This window comes from Triticum dicoccoides, chromosome 3A, assembly GCF_002162155.2.
Source record: "Triticum dicoccoides isolate Atlit2015 ecotype Zavitan chromosome 3A, WEW_v2.0, whole genome shotgun sequence".
Lineage (NCBI taxonomy): Eukaryota > Viridiplantae > Streptophyta > Magnoliopsida > Poales > Poaceae > Triticum > Triticum dicoccoides.
In genome coordinates this window covers 9423923-9437297 of record NC_041384.1, presented here as the reverse complement: position 1 = coordinate 9437297, position 13375 = coordinate 9423923, and the positions used below count along the sequence as shown (strand labels likewise).

Here is a 13375-nt window from a genome sequence, read left to right as displayed (position 1 = left end):
GGCTATACTGGGATTGATGTTGTATGAGGGTTACCAATTACCTTGTATCGCATCCTGCGTGATTTGGCTATATTGGGATTGGTGTTGTATGAGGGTTACCAATCACCTTGTATCGTTTGGTCGGTCGTGTATTATATTCTGTGATTGCTTTATATACACAGCGGGGGCAAAATCATGTTTGGAGAGTTGCTCCATCTCAACAGAATCCTCGACTGTAGTTCCATCAGGCCACGTCAACAATTTTATTTTATTTTTCCACGTTGGCGCTTTTTTAGGGGCTCCGCCATCTCAGCGGGCCGTAGGGAACTGGGCCTACAACAGGGAAATAATGTTGGGTTGTTGGGCGCATATCCTGATATGGGAAAAATAATTAAAAATAAAAAAATATTAAAAATATTCGAATAAACCTGACTTTTTTGCACTAGTATATAAATTTCACCGAATAAAAAACCACTGTTGAATTCAGGGTGAAAAAAAAAATTATTGCTATCACAAGTCACACACTACTACTTTGGCCGGATAAAAGAAATTGTCCTGACGTCAGCGGAGGTTTTTCTAGTTTTGAATTTTTTTACACATCAATAAATATAAAGGTCAAGTTTATTTCAAAAAATATTTTCAGTTTTTACTTTTTATTAATTACAATTTTTTCGTATAGAGTGTTACCCAGGAATCAAACGCCTACAGCCGGTATTGACTGCTGCTACGCTGGATCTTGGCCTGTCTAGCCTATCCTAGTCCGGAACATGTTGAAGATTTGGCGTCTAGTTGGACGAACGATGCCTTGGTCAAGAATTATTGGTAAAAAAACTCATCGCTTAGAGACCGGCAAAAAAAAAAAAAAACTTATCGATGTGGAGAGCGGTGTTGGTGTAGGAAGGCGCTGGGATTCTTGACCATGCTCGTCGCCCTGAGATTCGAAACGAAGCTGAGCCACGGGATGATGGACGGCGCTGATAGGTGCACAGGGACATGACTCGTTTAGTGTAATGTAGTGTGTGCCGACCAGTTTCTTTTCAAGACCGATTGACTTTGACCATTGGACCTTTGTTTGTCATCATGTCCACTAATGGAGAGAGAGAGAGAGAGAGAGAGAGAGAGAGAGAGAGACTAATGGGGAGCGCCTCCAGTAAGTATAAAACAAGCGGCATTACCACTCTTGCATATACCATATGCGCTGCCGTTGAACCTTGCTTCACACAGCTGTACGTTGCTCTGATCCAAGGATTATCATCGACCAGAGAGAGGAGAGCCGACCACGACCATGGCGCGCCGCTCCTCCAACACTTGGTCTTCTTCTCCGGCGCTCCTAGTCGTCGTCCTTGCTGCCTTGCTCATCTGCTGCCCCATGCCATGCTCGGCGGGCATCCGAAGTAACAATAACACCAGCGGTATAATTGCACTCGATCGTGAGTTCTACATGTAAACTAACTATACGTACGTTTGGTTTTCGGCCGATGCAGGTGGTGTGTACTATACTACCGTTATGGGCCTCCGTCGCCGCAGGGCGGCCGGCCGGTCCACGCGGGGTGCCCATGGTGCGGCCCCGCCGCTCCTCAGCCGCCAACGCCGGTGGTGGCAACCGCGCAAGACCGAGCCGCGGCCGCGGATCAGCAAACCAAACGTGAAAAGACGACGCTGCCTGCTGTGGAGCTGAGGAACTGAAGAAATAAGCTCGCCGTCAAATGTTATCTAGCATTGACGCTACATGTAATATGTTTTGCCGTTTTGGGCATTATCTTATTTTCTTACGCAAGAAAGTTGCATGTGACGCTCAGCAAGAAGATAGTCCATGCCTCCATGCCTTGCTATGGAAGTTTTTACAGCATGTATGAGGTTATAGGTGACATAAATAAGGATCTACTATAAAAATGAGGCCTGGAAAAATATAGTGGACACAATGTATCATGTAATCAAATCTTGTCTTATATCTTACCTCTTTCTTAACTTCGTACAAAGTTGAGACACTTAGGCCGGTTAAAATATAATAGTAGCTAGTATCATGCATGTCAACTAGAAAATGGGAGCTGGCCTCTCGAAGTATGCTCACCAGGCCGAAGAAGCTGGTTAGCATCGGCTCGGCAGGCCAGGGGTTGATGCAGAGGTCTTGCATCGCTGGCCGGGCCGCACGGTACAGCTCCGCCAGCTGCTTCATCTGGTTATTCAATAGCGGCAGGTGCTCAGGCGCTTGGAATTGGGCCGAGAAGGCCGTCTCCTCAGACGCATCTGGATGAGCAGCGAAGTAGGAGCCGGCACCCGAGACACTCCGCGGTAGGTCTCCAAAGGCCCCTGAAGAACGTCAGACTTGCGTAAGAGGCATGAGCAAATCGGCTGTCACCAGAAACGCAGCGAAGCAGGTATGGCTTACTAGCGGTGATCTGCTTCACCTTTTAGAGCACATCGAGATCCGCCCGGGCCTGGGTCGTGGCCTCCTTACAGGCCGTGCTCGCCGTTGTGAGCTCGAAGGCCAGCTTGTTCTTCTCTTTCTGAAGGGTATCAGGCTGAGCGTAAAGCCCCTTGAGGTCTTCCTTGATCTCCGCCACCCCCTTCTGCTGCTCGCCTTCCTGCCGAGTGTAAAATTGTTGTTAAGCGTATGCCTAGCAGGGACGCGTTGCGTGTTTATATAGCCATAGATGAGGGTTACAAGATTTGGTAGTTAGGTCGTGGATTGATCCCCAAGTAATCTATACAGGGATAAGGATCGATCACAACAACCTAACGAACCAGGATTACAACACGCACGCCAAACTCTATCCCTATTGTATATACGGTTTATACACACCGTATATACGTACAGATATTCTAACACTCCCCCTCAATCATAACTTTACTAAGTTGAGATTGCCTTTGAAGTCTTCCAACTTGCGCCATGATAAGGCTTTGGTAAAACCATCGGCAACTTGATCATTAGTGGGAATGAAACGAATATCAAGTAATCTCTTGGCTACTCTTTCACGCACGAAGTGATAGTCAACCTCAATGTGTTTTGTTCTTGCATGGAACACAGGATTTGCTGAAAGATATGTAGCTCCAATATTGTCACACCATAATCGAGCAACTGGAGAGGAATTCATGCCAAGTTCATTTAGTACTGCTTGAACCCATATCAATTCAGCTGTGGCATTGGCCAAGGCTTTTATATTCAGCTTCTGTGCTAGATCTTGAGACAGTAGCTTGCTTGCGTGCACTCCAAGAAATTAGATTGGGTCCAAAGAAAACAACAAACCCACCAGTTGATCTCCTGTCATCTGGACAGCCTGCCCAATCCGCATCAGAAAAGGCACTTACCAGTGTTGAGGTTGACTTTGTAAATTTCAGTCCACTACTCATAGTACCTCTGAGATATCTAAGAATCCTTTTAACTGCAGTCCAGTGTTGGAGTGTAGGAGAGTGCAGGAATTGGCATACTTTATTCACAGGAAAAGGTATGTCAGGTCTTGTCAGTGTCAAATATTGCAATGCACCTACTACACTTCTATAATTCGTAGAATCTTCGGTTCCCAATGGTTCACCATTTTCCTTTGAGAGTGTTTTCGAAGTTGAGAGAGGCATGTTTGCAACCTTACAATTCATCATACCTGCTCGCTTTAGCATTTCTGCTACATATTTTTCTTGAGTCAAGAGTATGCCATTATCAACCTTCTTCACTTCTATTCCCAAGAAGTAGTGCAGGTCACCAAGATCCTTCAAGGCAAAATCCTTCTTGAGATCTTCAAGCAATGCCAAAGTTGCTTCCTGTGAAGAGCTAGCCACAATAATGTCATCAACATAGACTAGCATGAAAATAGTGATTCTTCCCTTTTTATAGAAGAAAAGTGAAGTGTCAGCTTTTGAAGGTTTGAAACCAAGTCTTTGTAGTTTCTCACTCAACCTGGAGTACCATGCTCTAGGTGCCTGTTTCAAACCATACAAAGCCTTATCAAGTTTACACACATAATTATGCTTTCCTTTGACTTCATATCCAGGAGGTTGCCTCATGTATACTTCCTTCTTCAGAACGCCATGAAGAAACGCATTCTGCACATCCAATTGACGAAGACTCCAATTGTTTGACACTGCAATAGATAGAACAAGTCTGACAGTAGCTGCCTTCACAACTGGACTAAAGGTGTCCTCATAATCTATGCCATATCTTTGTTTAAATCCTTTAGCAACTAGGCTTGTATCTGTCTATTTCTCCACTAGCTTTTCTTTTAATTCTATAAACCCATTTGCAGTCAATGATATTTCTACCTCTAGCAGGAGGAACTAAATGCCAAGTTTTATTTCTAACAAGAGCATATTCTTCATCCATAGCATTTTTCAATTTTTACTTTCAAGAGCATCATGCAGGTTGTTCGGTTCGCCAGAAACTGCAAGTCCAGCAAACTTACCCTTGTCATACCTGACCGTACCATCTGTACGTATTTTTGGTTTTGCAATACCGTGTTGAGATCTTGTGCGCCGTGGTACAATAGAAACTGTTGTATTTGCGCGCTGCACAGAAAATCCCGGAGAGGACGCTGCAGCCACACCGGATCCTGCAGCAGACGCACCAGGCTCGCTGGATCCAAGACGGATGCTGTCGGGGGCAGCTGTGGCTGAGACGGGCGCGCCTGATCCAACGCAGATTCTCTGCGCCTCGGTTTCAGCCCGTGGCGCCCGTTGGGCCACCTGGTTCTCCTCCGTTGGCCCACTAGTGTGTGGAGAGGGCCGCGCCATCTGGCGGTTTGGGGAGGCCGCCGTACCACCGCTGGGCCCTCCTGTGGCTGAGTGCGCTGGCCCGCTGCCGTATGTGGGCCCTGATGCGAGTGTGCGATTGGGCGGCGCGCTGTCGCCTCCAGGAGCGGTGCCGCTGACCTCGTTATCTGGCGCGGCAGAGGACAGATCGTCATCGGGATCTCCGCCGCCAGCTCCTGAATCATTTTCGTGTTCTGTGCCTGTCTCTTGCTGCATAAAATCATGGCCAACAACAGGATTTCCACCAAAATTTATAGCAGGATTTATTGCATGAAAATCAACCGATGGATCAGCCATACACTCGCCCCCATGATCAGAAGTAGTATTTTCAGAAAGAAGGAGAACTTCAGATCTGAGGAGGGCTCCGGCATTTGGATTTAAGGAGGCAAAAGGGAACATTGTTTCATCAGAAACAATGTCCCGAGAGATATAAACTCGTCCAGCAGCAACGTCAAGGCACTTAAACCCTTTATGAAGATTACTATATCCAAGAAATACACACTGTTTGGATCGAAATTCAAGTTTCCTAGCATTACAGGGTCAAAGATTTGGCCAACAGGCACAACCAAAAGTACGGAGAGCATGGTAGTTTGGTTGTTCATGAAACAATCTTTCTAGAGGAGTTTCAAGGTTGATGACTTTGCTAGGAGTTCGATTGATGAGGTATGTGGCAGCTATGAACGTTTCATCCCAGAATTTCAAGGGCATTGAAGCATGAGCCAAAAGTGAAAGGCCAATGTCAACAATGTGACGATGCTTTCTTTCGGCAGACCCATTTTGTTGATGGGCGTGAGGGCATGAAACATGGTGTATGATGCCTATTTGACGAAAAAAGGAATTTAATCGTTCATATTCACCACCCCAGTCGGTTTGCATGGTGATAATTTTACGATCAAACAGTCTTTCAACAAGTGCTTGATATTCATGAAACACTTTAAAGACTTCGGACTTATGCTTAAGAATATAAATCCAGGTAAACTTGCTGAAATCGTCAATAAAGCTGACATAATAGTTTTTTTTTATTAATGAAATCACGGGCAGGCCCCCATACATCAGAAAAAACTAGCTCTAAAGGAGCATTCGAAACACTATTGGAATTTGGATAGGGGAGTTGATGGCTCTTGCCCATTTGGCAAGCATCACACACTCCCTCTTTATTCAACTCACTACTTGAAAACGGAATTTTATTCTTCCTAAGGACATGCTGAACGATTGTTGACGCTGGATGACCTAATCGATTGTGCCATCTTGATGGAGAAATCTTGGTGACGCCAAAAGCTTGCATGCCCGCACTCAAAGGAGCTGCTGATGATGAGAGGGGATAGAGGCCACCCCTACATCTGCCGTGAAGAAGAGTTTTCTTTGTTTCCTTGTCCTTAATAAAAAAGAAATACAGATGAGTTTCAAGGAAAGTTTGATTGTCACGAGAGAAGCGGTGAGCAGATATCAAGTTTTTGGTGGCGTGTGGTACATGCAAGACGTTTTTGAGATGAAGATTGCGAGTAGGAGTACGAATATAGGCTTGACCAATATGGCTGATTTTCATACCTGCACCGTTTGGCATGTTCACTTGGTCATGGCCGGTGTACTTCTCCCTCGTCGTCAGCTTGTCCAGTTCGCCGGTGATGTGTTCTGTAGCTCCAGTGTCGACGTACCAGTTGGTGTCGACGCCATATGAAGAGGAGATGGTGACGGCGCTTGCAGATTTGTCCTTGGTGAAGGCGATGTCGAAACGACGATAGCACTCCATGGCGGTGTGGTTGGGCTTGGAGAAGATCTGGCAGAAGACTTCTGGGAGGTCGTTGTAGCCTCCTCCATTGCCACGGCCACCACGGCCTTGGCCGCGGCCACCACCGCCGTTGCCCCGGCCGCCTCCATTGCGGCCTCCTCCGTTGCGGCCACCGCCACGGCCGCCGCCACGACCAGGTCCGCCACGGCCGCGAGTAGCAGCATTGGCAGAGGAGTGGGAGGACGAGTTGCCGCCCTCGAACATGGCAAGTCTGTTTTCGAAGCTGATAAGCTGGGAGTAGAGCTCGCTGACCTTGATGGGATCGGTTCTGGCACAGATCGAGGAGACAAACGACATGTAGTCGTAGTCAAGCCCCGCGAGGATGTAGGAGACCATGTCGTCGTCGCCGAGAGGTTTCCCGGCTGAGGCCATCTCATCACCGAGCGCCTTCATGCGCCCGATATATTCTGCAATTGTGGAGTTGCCCTTCTTGGTCATGGACAAGGCAAGCCTTGTGTTCACGACTTGTGCTTGAGTTTGGGAGATGAACATCTCCCTAATCGCAGTCCATGCTGCTGCTGCCGAGGTACAGTGCGCGACCTGAACCATCACAGGAGGTGAGACGGAACTAAAGAGAAAGCTCAAAACCTGGGAGTCCTGGGCCTTGGCAGTCTCATATGCTGGGTTCGGCACATCGGTGGGCTTGCCGTCCTTATCGGTAAGCTTGGGTTCTGGCTCCTGCCGATCTGGGTCAAGGTAGGAGATGAGCTGCGCGCCGCGAATGGCCGCCAGAGCTTGCGCACGCCATACAAGGAAGCTGGAGCGGTGAAGCCTGTCAGCGATCGGGATGAGCGTGGTTGTGGTGGCGGCGGCAGAGCTCGAGGAAGACATGCTTGCGAGGATGTGCTTTAAAGGAGGTAGGCTCTGAATACCATGTAAAATTGTTATTAAGCGTATGCCTAGCAGGGACGCGTTGCGTGTTTATATAGCTGAGGGTTACAAGATTTGGTAGTTAGGTCGTGGATTGATCCCCAAGTAATCTATACAGGGATAAGGATCGATCACAACAACCTAACGAACCAGGATTACAACACGCACGCCAAACTCTATCCCTATTGTATATACGGTTTATACACACCGTATATACATACAGATATTCTAACACCGAGCTATTTGCAGCTCGGACCGGAGCTTTTCGAGCCCCGAGGAGGAAGCTGCACGTACATTGACATATGAATTATAGCTCACAACTGCCATGTCATAGTTAAAATACAATTCCAGGATGCTGAAACCTTTCGATATTTACCTTGGGATTTCTCCATCTGCTTCTTGAGCAGGTACATGTCCTTCTCTGCTGGTCGAGCTTGTAGTTCAGCTCTTTCAACTCTTTCGAGTTGGACACTGAAACCGAGGCCGAGACCTATAATGGACACAATCAGCTTCTACCAAATGAACAGCGGAGGTCGTTTTTCTCTTTTGATTTCGTGGACCTTTTGTTTTCAAGCATTTGCCGTTGGGAGCTGAAATGTTTTAAATTGACCTCATGGCTAGTTCACACACACTGGAGAGGTTCCATCTCCGTAATATGCCTCACATCATCACTGTTTGATACATAACTGGTAACCCCTTGAACTGAATGCTAGCCTTGCCTCAGATTGTTGTAAGTACGCTGCTATAGTCTAAGGAGTATATCACATAGAGGGAGAGAAAATTAGACAAAAACTGAAAACTGATGGGCGTAGCAAAAAATCCGAAGCCCTGTTAGAAATTGATAGGGTCAGTAGGAGATCCAAGAAAATGGGCCTGACAACCATGGAAAACAGAAATGGAACCAACAGAAAATGGAAGCCTACTGTACGCAAAAATACAATGGGCCAACAGAAATAAAAAAAGGCAAATTAAAAAATTAGTAGAGCCAGGTTTAGATCCTGAGAACTGTGCTTATGGGTCTACCACGCTTCTGATGCGCCACTCTGATTGTTTCAGTAATTCTGTGACATTTAAGGACATATACAATGGTGACATATGGATCCAGATGCCTCATGACAAAAAGTAATTTAAGACATATGTGTTGTTTTTTTCTTTCAATGCAAGCTACTACTAGTGAGCCTCGTCAAAGAATAGAAAGCGACTCTCACTACACATGCAACCCTCTTCTCCACTTCAATTTTTCCAACTTTATGCACCGGACCATACTTTTTTTCTCCAAGCACCCACCTCCTGAAGAGGATCCCGCTTCTCCATCCGAACCTACATTTTCTGCTATCCGATCCTACATGACATGTGAGGCATCACCCTACGGCTATGCATTGGCCATGCCCTATGGGCATGTACAACGGTGTCCAGTCAACCGTCTGTAACACATGCCATGTAGGATATTTGTCTAGGTGGAGGGGAGAAAATGAGGAGAGAGAAAAAGGGCGTCTGCAATTCGGGAGACGGTCGATAGCCCTGAAATTTCGCTAGTTATCGACAGGCACTTTGCCATTGTACGGCTGGGTGTCTATAGTTTTCCTTTTCCCCAGCTGAACCGTCAAATCACGTCCTCGACAAATCTAATCCACCGAACATGTTTTGCTTTTCTCCGTCGCTACGTACCCCAACTAGACCTACACGGTTGGGAGCCGCCGGACTGCTGGGATCGATAGACGTCACGAACGAATGAGCTGCAGCGACCAAAATAATCGATCAAGGATCAGCTAGCTAAACGTCTATGCACAGGTCCAGGGAGGAACTGATTAGATTAACATACGTGTGTGTACATGCTCCTCGATCTTCAGCGACGGCGGCGGTCCGGCTTTGAGAGCTGCGATTCCCCAATACACACTTTCTTCCCGGGATGCATCACCGCTTCTGGAGTAGTGGCTGATGGAGGTGGATCATTGGAATAAATTTCACTCTAACGTCGTAATTTTAGAGGGCTATAGACAGCAAAAAGACGATACATTGTAAAGAGCGTTTTTACTCATGTCTGTAGATGACGTAGATGGTTGGTATAGACAGTAGCCATCTAAACTAATGTACATGCCCTAATACACGTATCGTTTAGGCTTGAAAGATTGCAACGTGCAACTGATCGGCATATCTTCGTAGCAGATACGGTGAAACATAAAATGACCCCAATCTAAAAAATTTCACGAAATGGCTCTTTTTTGCATGACGCCCGCAACTAGGGTGCCATGGTAGAGAGCATGACGCCCCGGGATAGGGCGCCATGATAGCGACATGTAGCATGGCGCCCCGGCCCGGACGTCATGTAAATGGGGCCATTTCGTGAAATATTTCTAGATTGGGGCCATTTTGTGTTGAAGTTTCAGATAAGGGTCATTTTTGTCCATTTTCACGGTTTGCAGATACGCCGATTGAACGTTTCGGATGCCACGCCCTTGAAACGTTCACGCTGGCTACAACAAGCTATATATAGTGTGTAGGGCCTGAATAGTACGTAGAGTAAGTGGTACGATCACTGAATCCACGTGCTCACTAGCCACCACTACTAGAAATCCCTATTTGCCACGTGTTGCGGCAAATTGTCGTCCCGTCGAACAGGCATGGGCACTAGCGAAGCAATTGGATCCACCCATTTAACCAGTTACTCTCTCTGTAAAATAATATAAAAGCGTTTATAGGTCACTAAAGTAGAGATCTAAACACTTTTATATTAGTTTACGGAGGGATAGTTTGCACCAGTTTTGGGACGTTTTTTTGTTACTGATTATAGGTCTTTTTGTTTTTTCTTTTCTTTTCAGTTTTCAAGTTCATTTTACTTTCTACAGGAAATGTTTGGAATTTTGAAACATTGTTTTGAATTCAGAAATTTGTTCCTGTTTTTCAAATTATGTTCACAATTTTAAAAAATGTTCACTAATTTGAAAAATAATGTTTGGAGTTTCAGAAATTGTTTGTGGTTTTTGAATATTGTCTGGGTTTCTCATTTTTTTGCAATTTATAAAAAAGAGCAGTTTTAGCATCCTCCCTCTTACCCCCTCTTTCCACATCAGAGGTAAGAGTATATAATAGATCTGGGCCGTTGATCTCATTAATTAGTGGTCTGATTAACTCTTATCTTCTTATCTCACATGTAAAAAGAGGGGGTAAGAGTGAGCATGTTAACATTTTCCATAAAAATATCTCTTTCTTCAACATTTGTTCAAAAATTATAAAATGTGCTTGTTCTAAATATTTGTTCACAAATTTCAAACATGTTCCCTTTTTGATTTTTTGTAACAAATTTAAAAATTGTTCATATTTTTCCAAAAATTGTTTGAAATTTTAAAAGAGTTCCATTTCTCAAGATGTGATCGCAAATGTAAAAAATGTTCCTTATTTGAAAATTTGTTCATATTGTGTTTTCGAAACCTTTTTATTATTTTCAAAAATTATTCGGAATCTTTAAAAAATGTTCCCATCTTGCAAGATTTGTTCATAATTTTGAAATAAAATATGTTTTTCAGTTTTATTTGGAAACTAAAAAATTGTTCATAATTTTTAAAAACTGGTTCGTGTATATCAAAATTGGTCGGAATTTTAATAAATGATCCAATTTTGTAAATTTTGCTCAGAATTTCAAAACTTGTTTTGGTTTGAAATTTGGTTAAAATTCAAGAACTATCCACATTTTTTCAAAACTCATGTGTGTTTGTGAAAAACCCTCTGAAGTTTTTTATAAAATACTGAAGAAATGAGAAAAAAGTTTGACGTGCCAAGGTAGCAAGTTCTAAAGTATTCGTGCTGCCTATTCATCCGGAACATTAATCAGCCGCAGTGGCTAGCTACCTGTGGCTACAAACCACTAAAAAGAACATGTGGCTACAATAGCAGGATCGTGAGTTTAAAACTTAACTTTCACTTCTCATTGTTCTGATGTGTACACTGCTCGTAGCTGGCGCGTGGGCCGGGCCAGTCGGAGGACTGCCCTGTGGGAAGCCCCGACATTCTATCGCAGAATACGGCAGATAGGAGGTCCCACAATTATTATAAAATAATACTCTTCATAATTAAAGTGATCCTACTGTCAAACGCTCGATAATACTGCGCACATTTGCCTCTGTTACTCCCCCAGGCCTCCTCTGTCAACTCCAGTGACCACTTCTTGCGTAGGTAAGCCACTCGGTTGGTCCAAATCCTTTTCTTTCTCTTCTTCTATGTGTGCTGGTACATTTAATTCCATGGCAATTTCTTGTATTCTGGGTTGTGTTGATGGTCTTCGATGCAAACACTTGAGCTTCTCGAGATGATTCTGGTATAACAGTTAGTGGATTTAGCCCTCAAGTTTAGTCATGTGAGTTCTTCTCCATGATTCTAATATAATAGTTAGATGATTCTTGGTTTCTCTCTCTTGGTGTGTTGTGCAGCGTGTGCTGGAGTGTTTCCCTTGTCGATCTAACGGGCAATGTGTATGCTGGTTGTAGTTGGTGCTTGGTTGATCTTCAGGCTAGTGGTTGGTCTGTTTTGGCTATGTGATATTTAAGGGTAATGGTTTAGCCAGCCTAAATCTTTGCTTCCTTATAAAGCAGCCTCTTATGGCCTTTTCTCTAAATATTTAGCTTTGATTTTATCTACTGATGATGATGTGGTTGTTTGATTCCTTGGGCTCTTGTGAAATTATGGCATGTCCTGTCCTAGGTACCCCAACGCGGCCCTGGGGCGCTTGTTAAAACTGCTTTATAAGAAAACTAAAAACAAGGAAACACCAAACACACTACTGAACGGAACAAAGAACCAGGAACGTATTTGAAGGAATTAGAGAAATAAAAGAAAACATAACGAATGAAACAGAAGGTAAGGAGAGACTGAACGAAACAACGACTGATCGACGGTTCTCCGGAAACGTCGAAACAGTCAGCGAAAGAAGGAACACAGAAACAATTAACGAACGAAGCAGTTATATGAGAAATCACGTGGTCTTTCTATTAGCAGCTCACTTAAATGCGCTTAAAGCGCCGATTAGGAGATCTCATAGGAGGTCCCAACCGCATGCCCCACGATCACCACCCGAGTCTACGTCTACACAGCGTCATCGGTAATCGTGGAAATCAAGGCATTCGTGAAGGTAATGGGTGTAATTTTCAGGGGAGAAACGTTCAGAGGATCCTTCGCTCGTACTAGAATCTTACTCAAGCCCGGCGTGTGAACTCGAGGCGTTTGTTGAAATTCTGGGAAAGCCGGGAGCTGTAGCTCTCGCGAGGCGACTTGGTTCCTCACTCCCTTGAGTACGCTGAACTGGTTGCCGGATGACTCATGACCCAACCCAAGTAGTCGGCCAAGTCAAGCTCATCGTACCAATCCATCCCTCTCACTCCCTCTGCATAAACCACAACCACTCAGCGGTTTCAACGGCTTGGCCACCGTTGAACTTTTATATTTTTTGTAATTCCTTTTTTGTGGTAGTTTTCCATGTAAACAGACTGGCAAAGCTTGAATTCCATCGGGTCAATGCATGCACAATTGCACATTCGTTACTTCTTTTCATGTTGTCCAGGGTTTAGACTTGAAACTAAGATTTTCTAAACTACCTGGTCATATTAAATACTGGTTGATATTTTTCATGGCTTATTATCAAACTAAAATAATGTGTGCTGTATCAGAATTTTGATATTTTTCATGCACAATTTTGTTTGGTTTATATCAAATCCAGCCAATTTCCATGAATTTTGTCCGGTTTATATGAAATACAGCCGGTTTTCATGAATTTTGTCTGGTTTGTTCATATCTGGAATCAATTGTATGCGGGTAGCGTTGGATTGCCGGCTCCCGCATCCATGTCTGCGGACTGTTCCCCCTATACGTGGATGAATGCAGGAGGAAATTTACGGGCCAGAGTTGGAGATCCGCTTATGCGCTCTCTCTCTCTCAGTCTCTCTCTCTCTCTCTCTCTCTCAATGTGCCACTGATCCATATGCCTATATGCTACATGTTCCTAGTATG

General features: G+C 44.7%; 1 pseudogene; it reads right to left on the bottom strand.

Moving 5' to 3' along the window:
* Positions 1–6723: 6723 nt before the first annotated feature.
* LOC119273837 lies at positions 6724–6862 on the bottom strand (annotated as a pseudogene).
* Positions 6863–13375: the final 6513 nt, after the last annotated feature.